Source organism: Anomaloglossus baeobatrachus, chromosome 2, assembly GCF_048569485.1.
Source record: "Anomaloglossus baeobatrachus isolate aAnoBae1 chromosome 2, aAnoBae1.hap1, whole genome shotgun sequence".
NCBI classification, from domain to species: domain Eukaryota; kingdom Metazoa; phylum Chordata; class Amphibia; order Anura; family Aromobatidae; genus Anomaloglossus; species Anomaloglossus baeobatrachus.
Genome location: NC_134354.1, coordinates 713,698,264 through 713,715,074, shown reverse-complemented (window position 1 = coordinate 713,715,074; position 16,811 = coordinate 713,698,264). Strand labels below are relative to the sequence as shown.

General features: G+C 48.7%; 1 protein-coding gene across 1 annotated transcript in view; it reads right to left on the bottom strand.

The window, feature by feature from the left end:
* The window catches only part of SUPT20H (SPT20 homolog, SAGA complex component), a 192,520-nt gene that overhangs the window by 78,576 nt on the left and 97,133 nt on the right, over nt 1-16,811 (bottom strand).

Below are 16,811 nucleotides of genomic sequence, written 5' to 3'. Positions count from 1 at the left end.
CGATCCCAACAACGATAGGTAAGTTGCTAGGAGGTTGCTGGTGAGATGTCACACTGCAACGCTCCAGCGATCCCACCAGCAACCTGACCTGGCAGGGATCGCTGGAGCGTCGCTACACAAGTTGCTGGTGAGCTCACCAGCAACCAGTGACAAGCCCCCAGCGCCGCGTGGAAGATTCTGCGCTTGGTAACTAAGGTAAATATCGGGTAACCAACCCGATATTTACCTTGGTTACCACCGCACGCAGCTACACGTGCAGAGAGCAGGGAGCAGCGCACACTGAGCGCTGGCTCCCTGCTCTCCTAGTTACAGCACACATCGGGTTAATTACTCGATGTGTGCTGCAGCTAAATGTGCACAGAGCAGGGAGCAGCGCACAATGCTTAGCGCTGGCTCCTTGCTCTCCTAGTTACAGCACACATCGGGTTAATTAACCCGATGTGTGCTGCAGCTAAATGTGCACAGAGCAGGGAGCAGCGCACAATGCTTAGCGCTGGCTCCTTGCTCTCCTAGTTACAGCACACATCGGGTTAATTAACCCGATGTGTGCCGCAGCTAAATGTGCACAGAGCAGGGAGCAGCACACAATGCTTAGCGCTGGCTCCTTGCTCTCCTAGTTACAGCACACATCGGGTTAATTAACCCGATGTGTGCTGCAGCTAAATGTGCACAGAGCAGGGAGCAGAGCACAATGCTTAGCGCTGGCTCCTTGCTCTCCTAGTTACAGCACACATCGGGTTAATTAACCCGATGTGTGCTGCAGCTACATGTGCACAGAGCAGGAGCCGCACTGACAGTGAGAGCGGCGGAGGCTGGTAACAAAGGTAAATATCGGGTAACCAAGGACAGGGCTTCTTGGTTACCCGATGTTTACATTGGTTACCAGCCTCCACAGAAGCCGGCTCCTGCTGCCTGCACATTTAGTTGTTGCTGTCTCGCTGTCACACACAGCGATCTGTGCTTCACAGCGGGACAGCAACAACTAAAAAATGGCCCAGGACATTCAGCAACAACCAACGACCTCACAGCAGGGGCCAGGTTGTTGCTGGATGTCACACACAGCAACATCGCTAGCAACGTCACAAAAGTTGTTCGTTAGCAGCGATGTTGCTAGCGATGTTGCTTAGTGTGACGGGGCCTTAAGTTTAAGTTCACACAGTGCGTTTTTCGCGGCGTTTTTCGGGTGCGTTTTTGCTCAGAAAACTGCATGACTTTGCTTCTCCAGCAAATGAGTTTTCATTTTTTGCTGTCTGTACATAGCGTTTTTTTTTAGCTGCGTTTTTGTGGTGCCCACAAAAACGCAGCATGTCAATTATTTTTGCGTTGTTCACTGCGTTTTCCACCCATTGAGTTCAATGAGATGTTCACAAACGCAATGAAAACAGCAAATTGCAAATATAGCTGCGTTTTAGTGCGTTTTTATTACTAAAAACGCAGCTATAAAACGCAAGGGGTGGGCAGTAAAGTGACATGTACAGGAAGAGGATTCCTTCTGTCAGTAAATACAGAAGCGTTAATCCTCCAAGTACCGTCACCGCTGCATCCACCTCCAGTCCTGTGCATGTCAGCTCCCGTGCGGCGCCATGTCTGGGCGGGAGGTGGAGGCAGCTGCGAAAACAAAAGTTAACAGTAGAAAAAAAAATGTCATACTCACGTGTCTGCAGACTCCCGGTGCCATGTCCGCTCCCAGCTCCTCTCCCGGTACTGCCGCTCCGGCTGTGTGCAGTGTCCCCAGGAACCTCCGATATCTGCAGGACCTGGCGCTGATCACCTGATGCGGTCACCTGACGTGTCAGCTGATCGTAACTCTCGCGGTGACACCGGCGCCCGGCCGGCTTAACCTCTCAGCGGATGCAGTCAGGAGACTTCATCCCTGATTACCGGCAGCTCCTGCAGCGATCGGACGGGATCAAACTCGCTCCAGGAGCTGCCGGTAATATAGCACATAAGTGAGTATTTTTATTTTTATTTTTTTGCACTGATGCATCATCTGATTGTATAAACGCTTTTATACAATCAGCTGCTGTGTGATGTGATTCACATCCTGGATCCTGACACATCATCTGATCAGTATGCCTTCCAGCAAACCGATCAGATGATATTGGATCCGGATTGGACGGCGAGGGACCCTTGACCCAGGATTACTGCGGAAGGGGGTTCTTTATTTCAATAAAGATGGAGTCACTAATTGTGTTGTGTTTTATTTCTAATAAAAATATTTTTCTGTGTGTTTTTTTTTTATCTTTACTAGAAATTCATGGTGGCTATGCCCAATATTGGCGTGACACCATGAATTTTGGGCTTAGGGTCAGCTGATAATATACAGCTAGCCCTAACCCCATTATTACCCAGCGAGCCACCAGTCACCAGGGCAGCTGGAAGAGTTGGATACAGCGCCAGAATATGGCACTTCTATGAAATCGCCATTTTCTGTGGTGGCTGCGGACTGCAATTCGCAGCGGGGGTGCCCAGAAAGCATGGGCACCCTGCACTGTGGATTCCAATCCCCATCTGCCTAGTTGTACCTGGCTAGACTCAAAAATTGGGCGAAGCCCACGTTTTTTTTTTTTTGTTTTTTTTTTAAATTATTTCATGAAATTCATGAAATTAAAAAAAAAAAAAAAAAAAAAAAAAAAGGGTTTCCCTATATTTTTGGTTCCCAGCCAGGTACAAATAGGCAGCTGGGGGTTGGGGGCAGCCCGTACCTGCCTGCTGTACCTGGCTAGCATACAAAAATATGGCGAAGCCCACGTCATTTTTTTGGGGGGGCAAAAAACTCCTGCATACAGTCCTGGATGGAGGATGCTGAGCCTTGTATTTCTGCAGCTGCTGTCTGCTCTCCTGCATACACTATTGGATGGAGTATGCTGAGCCTTGTAGTTCTGCAGCTGTCTGCTCTCTTGCATACACTAGTGGAGAATGAAGAACATATCGAAGAAGGAAATGACTTCAGACTTTTTGTTCAACAATCTTTAATGGCATTGTTCACTGATAAAAAACGCATAAAGACGCAGTGAGCAAAAACGCAGCAAAACGCGGCAAAAAACGCACTCGTTTTTGCCGCGATTTTTTGACGCGGGTGCGTTTGTGTTGCAAAAAACGCAGCGTCAAAAAAACGCAGTGTGTGAACCTAGCCTAAGTTCACACACTGCGTTTTTTTTGACGCTACGTTTTTGTGCGTTTTTTGCCGCAAAAAAAGCACAAAAACACACCCGCGGCAAAAAACACATGCGTTTTTGCTCACTGTTTTTATGCATTTTTTTTTTTATCAGTGAACATTGCCATTAAAGATTGTTGAAAAAAAAAAGTCTGAAGTCATTTCCTTCTTCAATATGTTCTTCATTCTCCACTAGTGTATGCAAGAGAGCAGACAGCTGCAGAACTACAAGGCTCAGCATACTCCATCCAATAGTGTATGCAGGAGAGCAGACAGCAGCTGCAGAAATACAAGGCTCAGCATCCTCCATCCAATAGTGTATGCAAGAGAGCAGACAGCTGCAGAACTACAAGGCTCAGCATACTCCATCCTCTTATATTAAGAGAACCAACCTGCAAGAGGACAATATAGCTGAACAATGGGTAAAAGAGACAGAAAGGGTATACATTTCTAACCCCTCTAATCATAACAGGCTACAGTGGCTGCAATCGCATAGGCCCTATGTGCAACATTTAGACGCAAAATCTAAGCGCAAATTATTTTTTTACACGGCAGTCAAACTTTGAATTGGGGAATCAGTCCAGTGGCCTTTATGGTCTGACAGCATAACTCCTCTAATACCATACTTCAAATCCGTAAACCTGACAGAAGTATAGCCACCTCCCCGGCAGATATCCTTCAATGCTTTAGAGATTTTTATAGCTCCCTGTATAAATCTAGAAGTGGTGCGTCGATGGAGGAGTGCTTGGCGTATTTAGCTGATGCGGACTTCCCGAGGCTGACCACTGTTCAACAATCCTTTTTAGAGGCTGACATTACTTTGGATGAACATAAATCTGCAATTGCCGATTCGACTGTGGATAAGGGCCCCAGGAACGAATGGTTTCCCTGTAGAATTAAATGGGAGGTATCAGGAACTTTTACTACCACCCGTGATAGAGGTTCTCATGCGGACCACCCGGGGAGCTTCCTTTCCAAACTCCTTTTATGAAACCAACATCACAGTACTTGTTAAAGAGGGGAAGAACCCCCTGGAATGTGGATCTTATCCCATCTCCTTAGTTAATGTGGACTACAAAATATTTACTAAAATATTGGCGACCAGGCTGAACTTTTTAATTCTGGATATTGTCAACCCAGTTCAAACTGGCTTTATGCTAGGGAAGAATACTTCCATTCATATTAGAAGAGTTCAGTCGGTTGTCCAATATAGTACCATAGTGACGGACAACAAATGGGCCTTGGACTCGCTGAACGTGGCCAGGGCATTAATTTCCCTGGAGTGGAACTTCCTGATGGCCTGCCCTCAGGACTTCGGTTTTGGTCCCCGATTCTGTGCCTGGATCCAGATGTTATACTGGGCCCCTAAGGCCAGAATGGTGGTCAATGGGATTTCATCGGAACCTTTCTTACTAGAAAGTGGGGCTCGTCAGGGGTATCCCTTGTCCCCGGCGCTCTTTGCCCTGGCCAATGAAGCTTTAGTAACTAAGAAACGCTCTGATAGGCTGATTAAGGGTATCCGGATTGCTGACCGGGTGGATACAATCGGCCTGTATGCAGACAATATGATTATATTTATGGATGAAGTCGAACGGTCAATGCCTGGGGTTGTCGCTGTTATAGATAACTTTACTAAATATTCTGGATTAAGCATAAATTGGGATAAATCTAATCTGATGTCCCACTCACATGGTCCCACGTCCCATTTAGAAGCTCTATGCCCTCTGCACTTAGTCTCAGCCGTTAAATACTTTGGTATCATTATACAAAAAGATAGCAAACGCGACCACCCATCAAATATATACCCTCGTTTAGAATTGGCTAAAGATAAAATTCCTTTATGGCGTAAGCTTCCTTTGTCAGTCCCGGGATGTATTTAATAAAGATGATATTGCTCCACAAATTCAATTATTTCCTCTAACATAGCACGGTGTAAAGGGTGCTTTACACGCTGCGACATCGCTAGCGATCTCGTTAGCGATGTGACACGCTAGATCGCAGATGCGATTTGCCGAGATCGCCCATAGGTCGTTTTTGTAGTGCCGGTCATATGTGCGATCTCGTCAGACCGCTTCTGCGATCTGGCGTGTCACATCGCTAACGAGATCGCTAGCGATGTCATAGCATGTAAAGCACCCTTTAGTCTCTAAAACATTCTTTTCATCCCTAAATACACTAATAACTGGGTTTATATTGGGCAATACAAGGCCAAAATTAAAACTAACTACCCTCCATAGGTTGTCCAAACACCTGGGAGGAACAGCATTGCCAGATTTCTTTTATTACTATTTACCGGGCCAGTTAAAGGGGATATCCTCCTGGATACCCAGCTCTGTCTTGCCTAATTCTGAGAGTCATTTGGCTCCTGCAGCGGGAACGAATTGTCTACTAGGTTTTCTTGAAATGGAGCAATTGAGTTTGCGGAAGTTGCTGCCCCTTCATAGGCTGGCACGGCAGGTGTGGAGACAGGTGAAGACAGTCCTGCATTTCTCTGACGCTATAGCGTTAATGCCCCTATGGCAAAATGTGTATTTCCCCACACTATCTGATCACCCGTCTTCCACATTATGGAGTGTGAATGGTGTTTTCTATCTCGGCGAGATATGTGAGTAAAATGTACTGTTATCCTTTGACCAGATCGAATCCAAGATTAACGTTGCTAGATATCACCATTTTTCTTTTTTTTTTTTTTTTAAAAAGGTACTTGCAGCTTAGAACGGCGACTCAGCACCACGTAAGAGGGATTCCTGGGACCGTTCTAATAGCCTTTTTTCCCTTGCTAGGGATACTTCGGTCTCCGGGCCCAAAAGGGTTGATCTCCTCTTTTGTATACATACCTACTGTCCGTGGGGATAGAGTCCCAACCTTTGTCAGTAAAGGAGACGTGGGGGCTGCTAGTTCCAAATATGCAGGAGGATGACTGGGAGGAAGCCTTGAAGTAACCTACTAAGGTCTCCCCATCAATTAATAACAAAATGATCCAAATCTATATAATACACCAGGCATATCTCACCCCACTGAGATTGTTTAAGATGCGATGCCGGGAGACGTCAAAGTGTCCGCGTTGCTATGGGGAGGATGCAGACTTTGTCCATATGATCTGGGGCTGCCCGGTAATTACCGTCTTTTGGCGTGAGGTGGTATCGTTTGTATCCTCCCTGGCCTCAATCTCCATACCTCTTGATCCATTACTCTGCCTGTTTGGAGTCTTGGACTAGGGAACCTGGTCTCATCACCACAAAATCTCCGGGAAGCCCTACTTATGGCCAGGAAACTCATTGTCCTGTGATGGATGGGCAGTCCCCCCCTTCCCCCCGACAGTGCATGTTAGGGTGGAGCTAGTAAACACAAAGCTCCCCTATGAACGGACAGTGTATCAAAATAAAAGGTTGCCCTGAGAAATATAATAAGGTCTGGGAGATGTGGAATTCCTCTCTTTTGACATTACCCGTTTAAAAGCAATAATTGTCTGAATTGCCTGTTCGTTCTTATATTGTAGTTAAGTATATTACGGTCTGGTATCAATGCTGATCACTCCTTTGTTTGTGCCTATGGCAGAAACAGTCACTGACTGTTATATTTTCTTTTTTATTCTATATGTCTTGTTAAAGTGCATTTGCACCCCAGGTACCTGGAATATATGTACCCCCTGTACGGAACTCTCATACAGTTTTGTAAGTATGCATCACACATGTTCTTATTGGTACCTGGTTGATCTCTGGTACTTAATACATTTAAAATTAAAGAAAAAATATACATATACACACACACACACACACACACACACACACACACCTCTATCTATCTATACTGTATATCTCTATCTATATTATCTCTATCTATCTATGGTCGATACCAGCTGTGTAATGTCACCTGGCATTAAGCCCTGACATTAGTGATTTAGTGATGTCATGGCATCTATCAGATTCCCGACATCACTATCCCAGTCAGTAAGAAACAGAAAAAAAAAATTCACAACAAAAAGAAAAAATGTATTTGAAAGAAAAAAAAAACAAACATGCGCCAACACATTCCCTCTTTCTCCATTTAAAAAAAAAAACAAAAACAAAAAAAAAAAACACAAGAAACCAAATCCGGGTTCCGCGTAATCCAATAAGGGGGGTTCCACAACGATCCACACCATACTCACTGTCCCAGTCAATGAAGAGCAGAATGTTCCCCAATGGCTGGGAGAACAGTGCAGTGACCAGTGCAGTGCAGTGACCTGAGCTAACATCACCAGGTCACTGCAGAGCATTATGAGCACCAACGTCATGCGGTTAGCTGAGCTCTCACGTGAAGTATCGCAGAAGCCCGTGACGTCACCGTTAATCACAGTCTTGGCCCGCCCGCGAGACTTTAAGTGAGATTGCAGCGGGCATGGAAGTCTGTGACGGAATGCTGACGACACGAGTTCAGCGGACTTCATCACCGCAGGTAATGATCTGAGCTAACCTCCCGATGTCGGCGCTAGTCATCCCCGCAGCTGCTTGCACACTGCTGTGTGAGCCACTGCGGGGATGACAGGGCAGAGGGACATAGACTGCAGGGGCACCGATAGATGGAAGCCACATGGAAGTGCTTCCATGTGGCTTCCAGGGATTTTGCGGACTCAGTGACTTGTATTGTGTCACGATCCGCATTTTGCAGAACAGATTAGGACATATTCCATAACGGAATGGACATATGGGTACGAATGGCACACGGAAGCACATCCGTGTGCCATGTAATCCTACACAAAACACATTGAAAATATGGTCTTATCAGTAGGTCAGCAACAAGAAAGGAACTGACCAGGACAAATGGAACGGTAGTCTGAATGAACCTTAGGAAGGAGTTCCCCAAGGTGAAAAAAAAATACTTAAGTTTTTTCCAGTTTTATTTCAAGATGATAAACTGTGGAATATTTTGTCAGAGGGATGGATCTTCTCAGCTTCATTGGGTAGAGTTTTGTCGCCTAGCTTGGTAAGGAATATAAAATGCATGCTAGGAATATAGCAATACATAGTTAGAAACGTACGGTTTTTATAAACTTGGGTCAAACAAATGTACATATTGCAGATATGTTTGTAAAACAAATTAAATCAATGTTATTGACGGTAAGGTTTATGCCTTGAAACAGTTTATGAATTGTAACTGGATGTATGTAGCCTATCGTATACATCGTAAAGACCGCAAGGTATATTATATTGGATGCACAACCCGCAAACTGAAACAGAGAATTAGGCTACACAATAGGAACGCTGCCAATTCTGAAGAGACAAATCCTTCTAATGTATCTAAACATATTTTTATGCTCGCATGCAGGTGATACTTCCAGTCTCTCCCTTTGCGCTATTGAACAGGTTAATAGATCGGTGTAAGGGGGATTGGAGAAGAGCCCTTCTGAATAAGGAAGCATACTGTATCTTCATGCTGAATACTGTCTACCCCATAGGACTGAACAAGAGATCGGATCTCATTTTACACTATTGAGTTCTTTTTAGGGTTTAAAGGGTTATTCCATATCCAAGATCCTATCCACATGTGTATTAGGTGTAATAAGAATATTAGAAAATACCTCCAATTGAAAATGCAGTACCGTGTTTCCCCGAAAATAAGCCCAAGCAGGAATTTTCAGCATTTTCGGAGTAAAGCGGGCTTTACACACTGCGATATCGGTCCCGATATCGCTAGTGTGGGTACTCGCCCCCGTGCCGCACAACATCGCCCAGACCCGTCACACATACTTACCTGCCCGGCGACGTCGCTGTGACCGGCGAACTGCCTCCATTCTAAAGGGGCGGTCCGTGCGGCGTCATAGCGACGTCACAGAAGCGTCACTGAACCGCCGCCCAATAGCAGCGGAGGGGCGGAGATGAGCGGGACGTAAAATCCCGCCCACCTCCTTCCTTCCGCATTGCGGCCGGGAGGCAGGTAAGGAGAGCTTCCTCGTTCCTGCGGTGTCACACGGAGCGATGTGTGCTTCCGCAGGAACGAGGAACAACTTCGTTACTGCTGCAGTAACTATAAATCGAGAATGGACCCCCATGTCACCGATGAGCGATTTTGCACGTTTTTGCAACGATGCAAAATCGCTCATGGGTGTCACACGCAACGGCATCGCTAATGCGGCCGGATGTGCGTCACCAATTCTGTGACCCCAACGAGTTCGCATTAGCAATGTCGTAGCATGTAAAGCCCCCTTAAGGCTTAAATAAGTCCTACCCCGAAAAAAGAGAATTTTGTTTACGTACCGTAAATTCTTTTTCTTATAGTTCCGTATTGGGAGACCCAGACAATGGGTGTTTAGCTTCTGCCTCCGGAGGACACACAAAGTACTACACTTAAAAGTGTAGCTCCTCCCTCTGAGCTTATACACCCCCTGGAGAACCAGATCTAGCCAGTTTAGTGCAAAAGCTGAAGGAGAATAGCCACCCACAAGTAAAACAGAGCAAGAACCGGAACAACCGGAGACTCTGTCCACAACAGCCGGTGATAACACGCGGAACAAGAAATTGCCAACAGGCAACAGGGAGGGAGCTGGGTCTCCCAATGCGGAACTATAAGAAAAAGAATTTACGGTAAGTAAACAAAATTCTCTTTTTCTTTATCGTTCCTATGGGAGACCCAGACAATGGGACGTCTCAAAGCAGTCCATGGGTGGGAATAAACAGAAAAACTAAGAAGTAGGCGGAGCCTAACTTCACAAATGGGCGACAGCCGCCTGAAGGATGCGTCTGCCCAAGCTCGCATCCGCCGAAGCATGAGCATGCACTTGGTAGTGCTTTGAAAAGGTATGCAGGCTAGTCCAAGTGGCAGCCTGACAGACTTGTTGAGCCGTAGCCTGGTGCCTGAAAGCCCAAGAGGCACCGACAGCTCTGGTCGAGTGTGCCTTGATCCCTGGCGGGGGAGGCAACTGAGTACACTGGTAGGCATCCGAAATGGTCGACCTAATCCAACGGGCTAAGGTCGGCTTAGAAGCAGAGAGGCCCTTGCGCCGACCTGTGGTTAGCACAAAAAGAGAGGTGCACCGCCTAAGAGCAGCGGTGCGAGACACATAGATCCGGAGAGCACGCACCAAATCCAGAGTATGCAACGCTTTTTCAAAGCGATGAACAAGAGCCGGACAAAAAGGAAGGTAGGGTAATGTCCTGGTTAAGGTGGAAAGGAGAGACCACCTTAGGAAGAAAGTCCGGAGTCGGACGGAGAACCACCTTATCTTGATGAAAAACCAAAAAAGGTGACTCCGAAGAGAGCGCAGCCAAATCGGAGACTCTCCTGAGGGAAGTTATGGCCACTAGAAAGACCACTTTCTGTGAAAGTCGAAACAAAGAAACCTCCCTAAGAGGCTCAAAGGGGGGTTTCTGCAAAACCGTGAGAACCAAATTGAGGTCCCAGGGATCCAAGGGCCGCCGGTAAGGTGGAATGATGTGAGACGTGCCCTGCATGAAGGTGCGGACCTGAGCCAGCCGGGCGATACGCCGCTGGAACAGCACTGACAGAGCCGAGACTTGTCCCTTGAGAGAGTTGAGGGACAGTCCCAGCTGCAGACCGGACTGTAGAAAGGACAGAAGGGTCGGCAAGGAAAAAGGCCAAGGAGGATGGCCGGAAGAGCGACACCAGGACAGGAAAATTTTCCAAGTCCTGTGATAGATCTTGGCGGAGGAAGACTTACGGGCCCGAGTCATAGTGGAGATGACTTCAGGAGGGATACCAGAAGCCGTCAAGATCCAGGACTTAGGAGCCACGCCGTCAATCTGAGAGCCGCAGAATTCTGTCGGAAAAACGGACCTTGTGAGAGAAGGTCTGGACGGTCCGGAAGATGCCACAGCACCTCTACGGACAGATTGAGCAGGTCTGGGTACCAAGCTCGCCTGGGCCAGTCCGGAGCAATGAGGATGACTCGACGGCCCTCCATTCTGATCTTGCGCAGGACTCTGGGCAAGAGAGCTAGAGGGGGAAACACGTAGGACAGACGAAACTGGGACCAGTCTTGAACCAGAGCGTCCGCGGCGAATGCCTGAGGATCGTGGGAGCGAGCCACGTAAACGGGAAGTTTGTTGTTGTGACGGGATGCCATTAGGTCCACGTCCGGAGTGCCCCATTTGCGGCAGATCGACTGAAATACTGCCGGGTGCAGGGACCACTCGCCACTGTCCACGGTTTGACGGCTGAGATAATCTGCCTCCCAGTTATGCACGCCTGGAATGTGGACTGCGGATATGGTGGACTTGGAGTCCTCCGCCCATTGAAGGATGCGTTGTACCTCCAACATTGCCAGGTGGCTGCGTGTCCCGCCTTGGTGATTGATGTAGGCAACCGCTGTCGCGTTGTCTGACTGGACTCGGATGTGCTTGCCCGCCAACAGGTGGTGAAAAGCTAGGAGAGCCAAAAGCACAGCTCTGGTTTCCAGCACATTGATCGAAAGGGCTGACTCGGACGGAGTCCAAGTGCCCTGCGCTCGGTGGTGGAGACATACCGCTCCCCAGCCGGATAGACTGGCATCCGTGGTGAGGATCACCCAGGACGGGGCCAGAAAGGAGCGCCCCTGAGACAGAGAGAGGGGCCGAAGCCACCACTGAAGAGAGCTCCTGGTCTGTGGCGACAGAGCCACTAACCTGTGCAAGGAGGAAGGCCGCTTGTCCCAACAGCGGAGAATGTCCAGCTGCAGGGGACGCAGATGGAACTGGGTAAAGGGAACAGCCTCCATTGACGCCATCTGACCCAGCACCTGCATCAGGCGCCTGAGGGAATAACGGCGGGGCCTCAGCAGAGAGCGCACCTCCAGTTGGAGGGACTGCTGTTTGACTAAGGGCAACTTCACAAGTGCCGGCAGAGTCTCGAACTGCATCCCTAGGTACGTGAGACTCTGGGTCGGAGTCAGAGTGGATTTGGGAAGATTGACAAGCCACCCGAATTGGGCTAGAGTGGCGAGAGTGAGCGAGACACTCCGCTGACAGTCTGCACTGGATGAAGCCTTGACTAGAAGGTCGTCTAGGTAAGGAATCACTGTCAACCCCTGGAGGTGCAGAACCGCAATCACTGCTGCCATGACCTTGGTGAATACCCGAGGGGCCGTGGCTAACCCGAAGGGGAGAGCCACGAATTGGAAATGTTCCTCTCCGATTGCAAAACGTAGCCAACGCTGGTGTGAAACTGCAATTGGCACATGCAGATAGGCATCTTTGATGTCGATGGATGCCAGGAAATCCCCTTGGGTCATTGAGGCAATGACTGATCGCAGAGACTCCATGCGAAAATGCCGCACCTGAACATGCTTGTTGAGAAGCTTGAGATCCAGGATGGGCCAGAAGGAACCGTCCTTTTTGGGGACTAGGAAGAGATTTGAGTAGAAGCCTCTGAACCGTTCCCGGGCGGGAACCGGTACAATTACTTCGTTGGCCTGCAAGGATGCCACGGCCTGAGAGAAGGCAGCGGCCTTGGAGCAGGGGGGAGTTGACAGAAAAAATCTGTTTGGCGGGCTGGAAGAGAATTCTATCCTGTAGCCGTGGGAGATGATATCCCGCACCCACTGATCGGAGACGTGTTGAAACCACGCGTCGCCAAAGTGGGAGAGCCTGCCACCGACTAAGGATGTTGCTGGAGCGGGCAGATAGTCACGAGGACGCTGCCTTGGCGGCAGCACCTCCTGCGGTCTTTTGTGGACGCGCTTTTGGGCGCCAGTTGGATTTCTGGTCCTTGGCTGAGTTAGTGGACGAGGCCGAGGGCTTAGAGGACGACCAGTTGGAGGAACGAAAGGAACGAAACCTCGACTGATTCCTGCCCTGGACAGGTTTCCTGGTTTTGGTTTGTGGCATGGAAGTACTCTTCCCGCCAGTAGCTTCCTTAATAATTTCATCCAGCTGTTCACCGAACAGCCGGGACCCAGCAAAAGGGAGTCCAGCAAGGTACTTCTTTGAAGAAGCATCTGCCTTCCACTCTCGAAGCCACAAGATCCTGCGGATAACGAGGGAATTAGCCGAAGCCACCGCAGTGCGGTGAGAAGCCTCCAGCATGGCAGACATGGCATAGGATGAAAAAGCTGAAGCTTGGGAAGTTAAGGTAACCATTTCGGGCATAGATTCCCTGGCGAGGGAATACATCCCCTCTAGAGAAGCAGAGATGGCTTTGAGAGCCAACACTGCTGCAAAAGTCGGGGAGAACGAGGCCCCTGCCGCTTCATATACAGATTTGGCCAGAAAGTCAATCTGGCGGTCAGTGGAATCCTTAAGAGAGGTGCCATCAGCCACCGATACAACGGTCCGGGCTGAGAGTCTAGACACCGGAGGGTCTATACACCGGAGGGTCTACCTTTGGGGAATGAGCCCACTCCTTGACCACCTCAGGTGGAAAGGGAAAACGGTCATCAGAACCACGCTTTGGGAAGCGTTTGTCAGGACAGGCCCTGGGCTTGGTCACAGCGGCCTGAAAACTGGAGTGGTTAAAGAACACACTCTTTGCCCTTTTAGGCGAGGTAAACTGGTGCTTTTCTGCCAGAGAGGGTTGTTCCTCTGATACTGGCGGATTGAGATCCAGTACAGAATTAATGGACGCAATCAAATCACTAACATCTGAGTCACTTTCGGACAGATCAATGGGGTACATGGAGTTAACCTCCGAGCCCCCCGTAAAGGCACCCTCCTCGTCCTGCGAGTCAGCTCCTGAATCAGAGCCGCGGGACGAGGAAGGAGAGGGAACTCTGTGTCTCTTCTTAGAAGGACGGGGTCTGGGACCAGATTATGAATCCTCTGTGAGCTCCGGTCCTGAGAGACCCCTAGCAGCAGAGGCACCCTGTGAAGGGGGCTGATGCATATTCAGCAAAGTCCTGGACAGAAGTCCCATGGAGTCGGCAAAAGACTGGGAGATAGACCTAGAAAAGGATTCTACCCAAGCCGGGGGTTCAGCCACAGGAGCCGGAGCAGCCTGAGAGACCACTGGGGGTGCGATTCCAGGCTGAGGCATCGTCAGGTTAGAGCAGGCATCACAATGTGGATAGGTGCTCGGTTCAGGCAGTAGGAGCTTACATGCAGTGCATACTGAATACAGCTTTGGAGCCTTGCTCCTCGTGTGAGACATGCTGCTGGAGTGGGGGCTCTGCCAGAGAATGACCCCCAGAGAGTATATACAGAGGTCCACAACCAGAGGTTGTGGCTTACCAGACCGCTGGAGCGGTGTTGTGTGCCCTCCAGATCCCGAAGCCCGGACCCCCAAGCACAGCACCTCAGCAGGGATGCTGCAGAACAGCGCTGCAATGACTGATCACAGGGGGAACGCTGAGAAAATGGCCGCCGGAGCGAAGAGAGGGGGCGGGACTTGCTTGAGTGGGATCTGGAGGGCCATAGAGACCTACAGGGGAGGGGACATACACTGCAGTGAGGAGTGTCCCTCCCCTGTGCAGAACGGCCGCCGGGCGGAGCCGAGCCTGTCCCTCTGCATGAGTGACATGCGAGGGCAGAGAAACCGAAACTAGGCCTCCGGCAAAGCCGGGGCCTAAATTTGAGCGGTGCGGCCGGCGCGCAGGCACCATCGGCGCGGTTCTCAGGCGACAGCCAGAGAACCCGCCGGAAATGTCATAAAACACAATCAGCACACTCTCCCACAACAATAAAGTACAGGGACCCCCAATATATAAACGCCTCAGGTACTTAGCTTGCTGAGACGCATGGTTCCAAGTCCCTGGGGATGAGTGCTCCGGTCCAGCAGGATCCTGAAGGGCTGCGGATGGAGACCGGTCTCCTGCCAAGCATGGAGAACCGTGCTGGCTCCCACTTCAAGCCAGAGCCCAGGAGGGATGGTGAAGGAGCACGGCATGTAAGGCTCCAGCCTTGGAATCAACCTTAACAACACCGCCGACACAGTGGGGTGAGAAGGGACATGCCGGGGGTCCAGACTTGGACCTGCTTTTCTTCAAACTCTTTCCAAAAATCAAAAATCAGATGAGAATGCATGTGTGGATGTATGCCTCCTGAACACAAAGCAATAAACTGGCTAGATCTGGTTCTCCAGGGGGTGTATAAGCTCAGAGGGAGGAGCTACACTTTTAAGTGTAGTACTTTGTGTGTTCTCCGGAGGCAGAAGCTAAAAACCCATTGTCTGGGTCTCCCATAGGAACGATAAAGAAATAAGCCATAGTCGCGGTTCAATAATGAAGTGTCCATTCAGCTAAAAAAGGTCAAAGAATACTGCAGGACACTTCATTATAGAAAGCAGACACTCCCCAAAGAGAGAAGACAGAAGACCCCATAATCATACTCACCAGACGCCGAACAGGAGGACCTGCAGCGGAATGTACCCCCACACACACCAGATCGCACGTACACGCACTCCCCACATCCAGCAATACCGATTGCTTCCGGCCAGCAGACAATCCTGGGATGAAGTGCAGTGGACCTACGGTGGAACGCAGAGGACCAGAGGTGGAAGGCATCAATGCGTTCCACCGCGGGTCCTCCATGTGTTCCACCGCAGGTCCTCGCGCTCCACTGTACTGCATCCCAGGATTCTTTGCTGGCAGGAAGCAATTGGTATCGCCGGATGTGGGGAGTGTGCGTGCCATCTGATGTGTGATTGTGTGTATGATCTGAAGTGTGCGAGTGTCGGCCAGAAGCAGAGGTGGACCATGTGGAGCATACCTGCTGAGAGTACTCACTGAAGATCGTATGAGAACCTGGGAGCCACGCAATTGCCTGGGGTCTGGTAAGTCTGATTCTCCTGGCAAGAAAGATCTGCAGTTTTTGGGGGGGTTTTTTTGGATGGAGGTTGGGGGCGGGTAAACTTTACTCCAATCATGTTTCCCCAAGAATAAGCCTTAGCGCATTTTTCGGGGCAAAAAAAATAAATACATAAATATAAATGACAGTGTCTTATTTTTGGGGGGAAACATGGTATAATTCTTCTTAAAAGCTAAGTCACTTACCTTATGTGTAGGGCCTTACAGTAGTTTAGGTATCCAAGGTTACAGCCACACACAAAGGGACAGTAGTTGCTAGTGGTCGTAACCATGGATACCCAAGATCCTGCAATGCCCTGCACATGAGGTAAGAGACAGGGCTATATCAGGAGAACTATACTACATTTCCAATTGGAGGTATTTGCTAATATTATTTTTATTACACCTACTACATATTAGGATAAAATCTTGGAGATGGGAATACCATTTAAATTTGCATATGGGTGTTGTATTTCATATATGTGTTTTAATTAATAGTGTGATTATGTATATAGGTGGAGGTGGCCTGAGCAATAGCTTGTTTGTTCAAACGTAATAAGAATAACTGTGTATGTAAATAATCAAAATATAGATGTAGTTGCATAATTATCTGTCTGTCTATGTAGCAATTGCACAGACCTATAATATGATTGTAGTCATGAAGGGGTTACCAAGGATAAGTGAACAGATGTACAAACATGGAAGTTTATAATGATGAGCAAAAGTCTTATCAGTAGTTTTCACACAGAAAGAATGTATAACGAACAAGAGATGTATTTCATAACATGCTGGGAGAAATTGGGGAGTGGAATCCTCCCTAGACTCTGTGTTGTAGCTTCAAGGTTAATGATGCATACTGTATAATTGAATCTATCAAATACACGAGGTTCAGTTGGTGACGCTGGCTCAAAGAGAACATATCTCATGTGTTCAATGTCTGATTCATTAATATCGGCACTGATA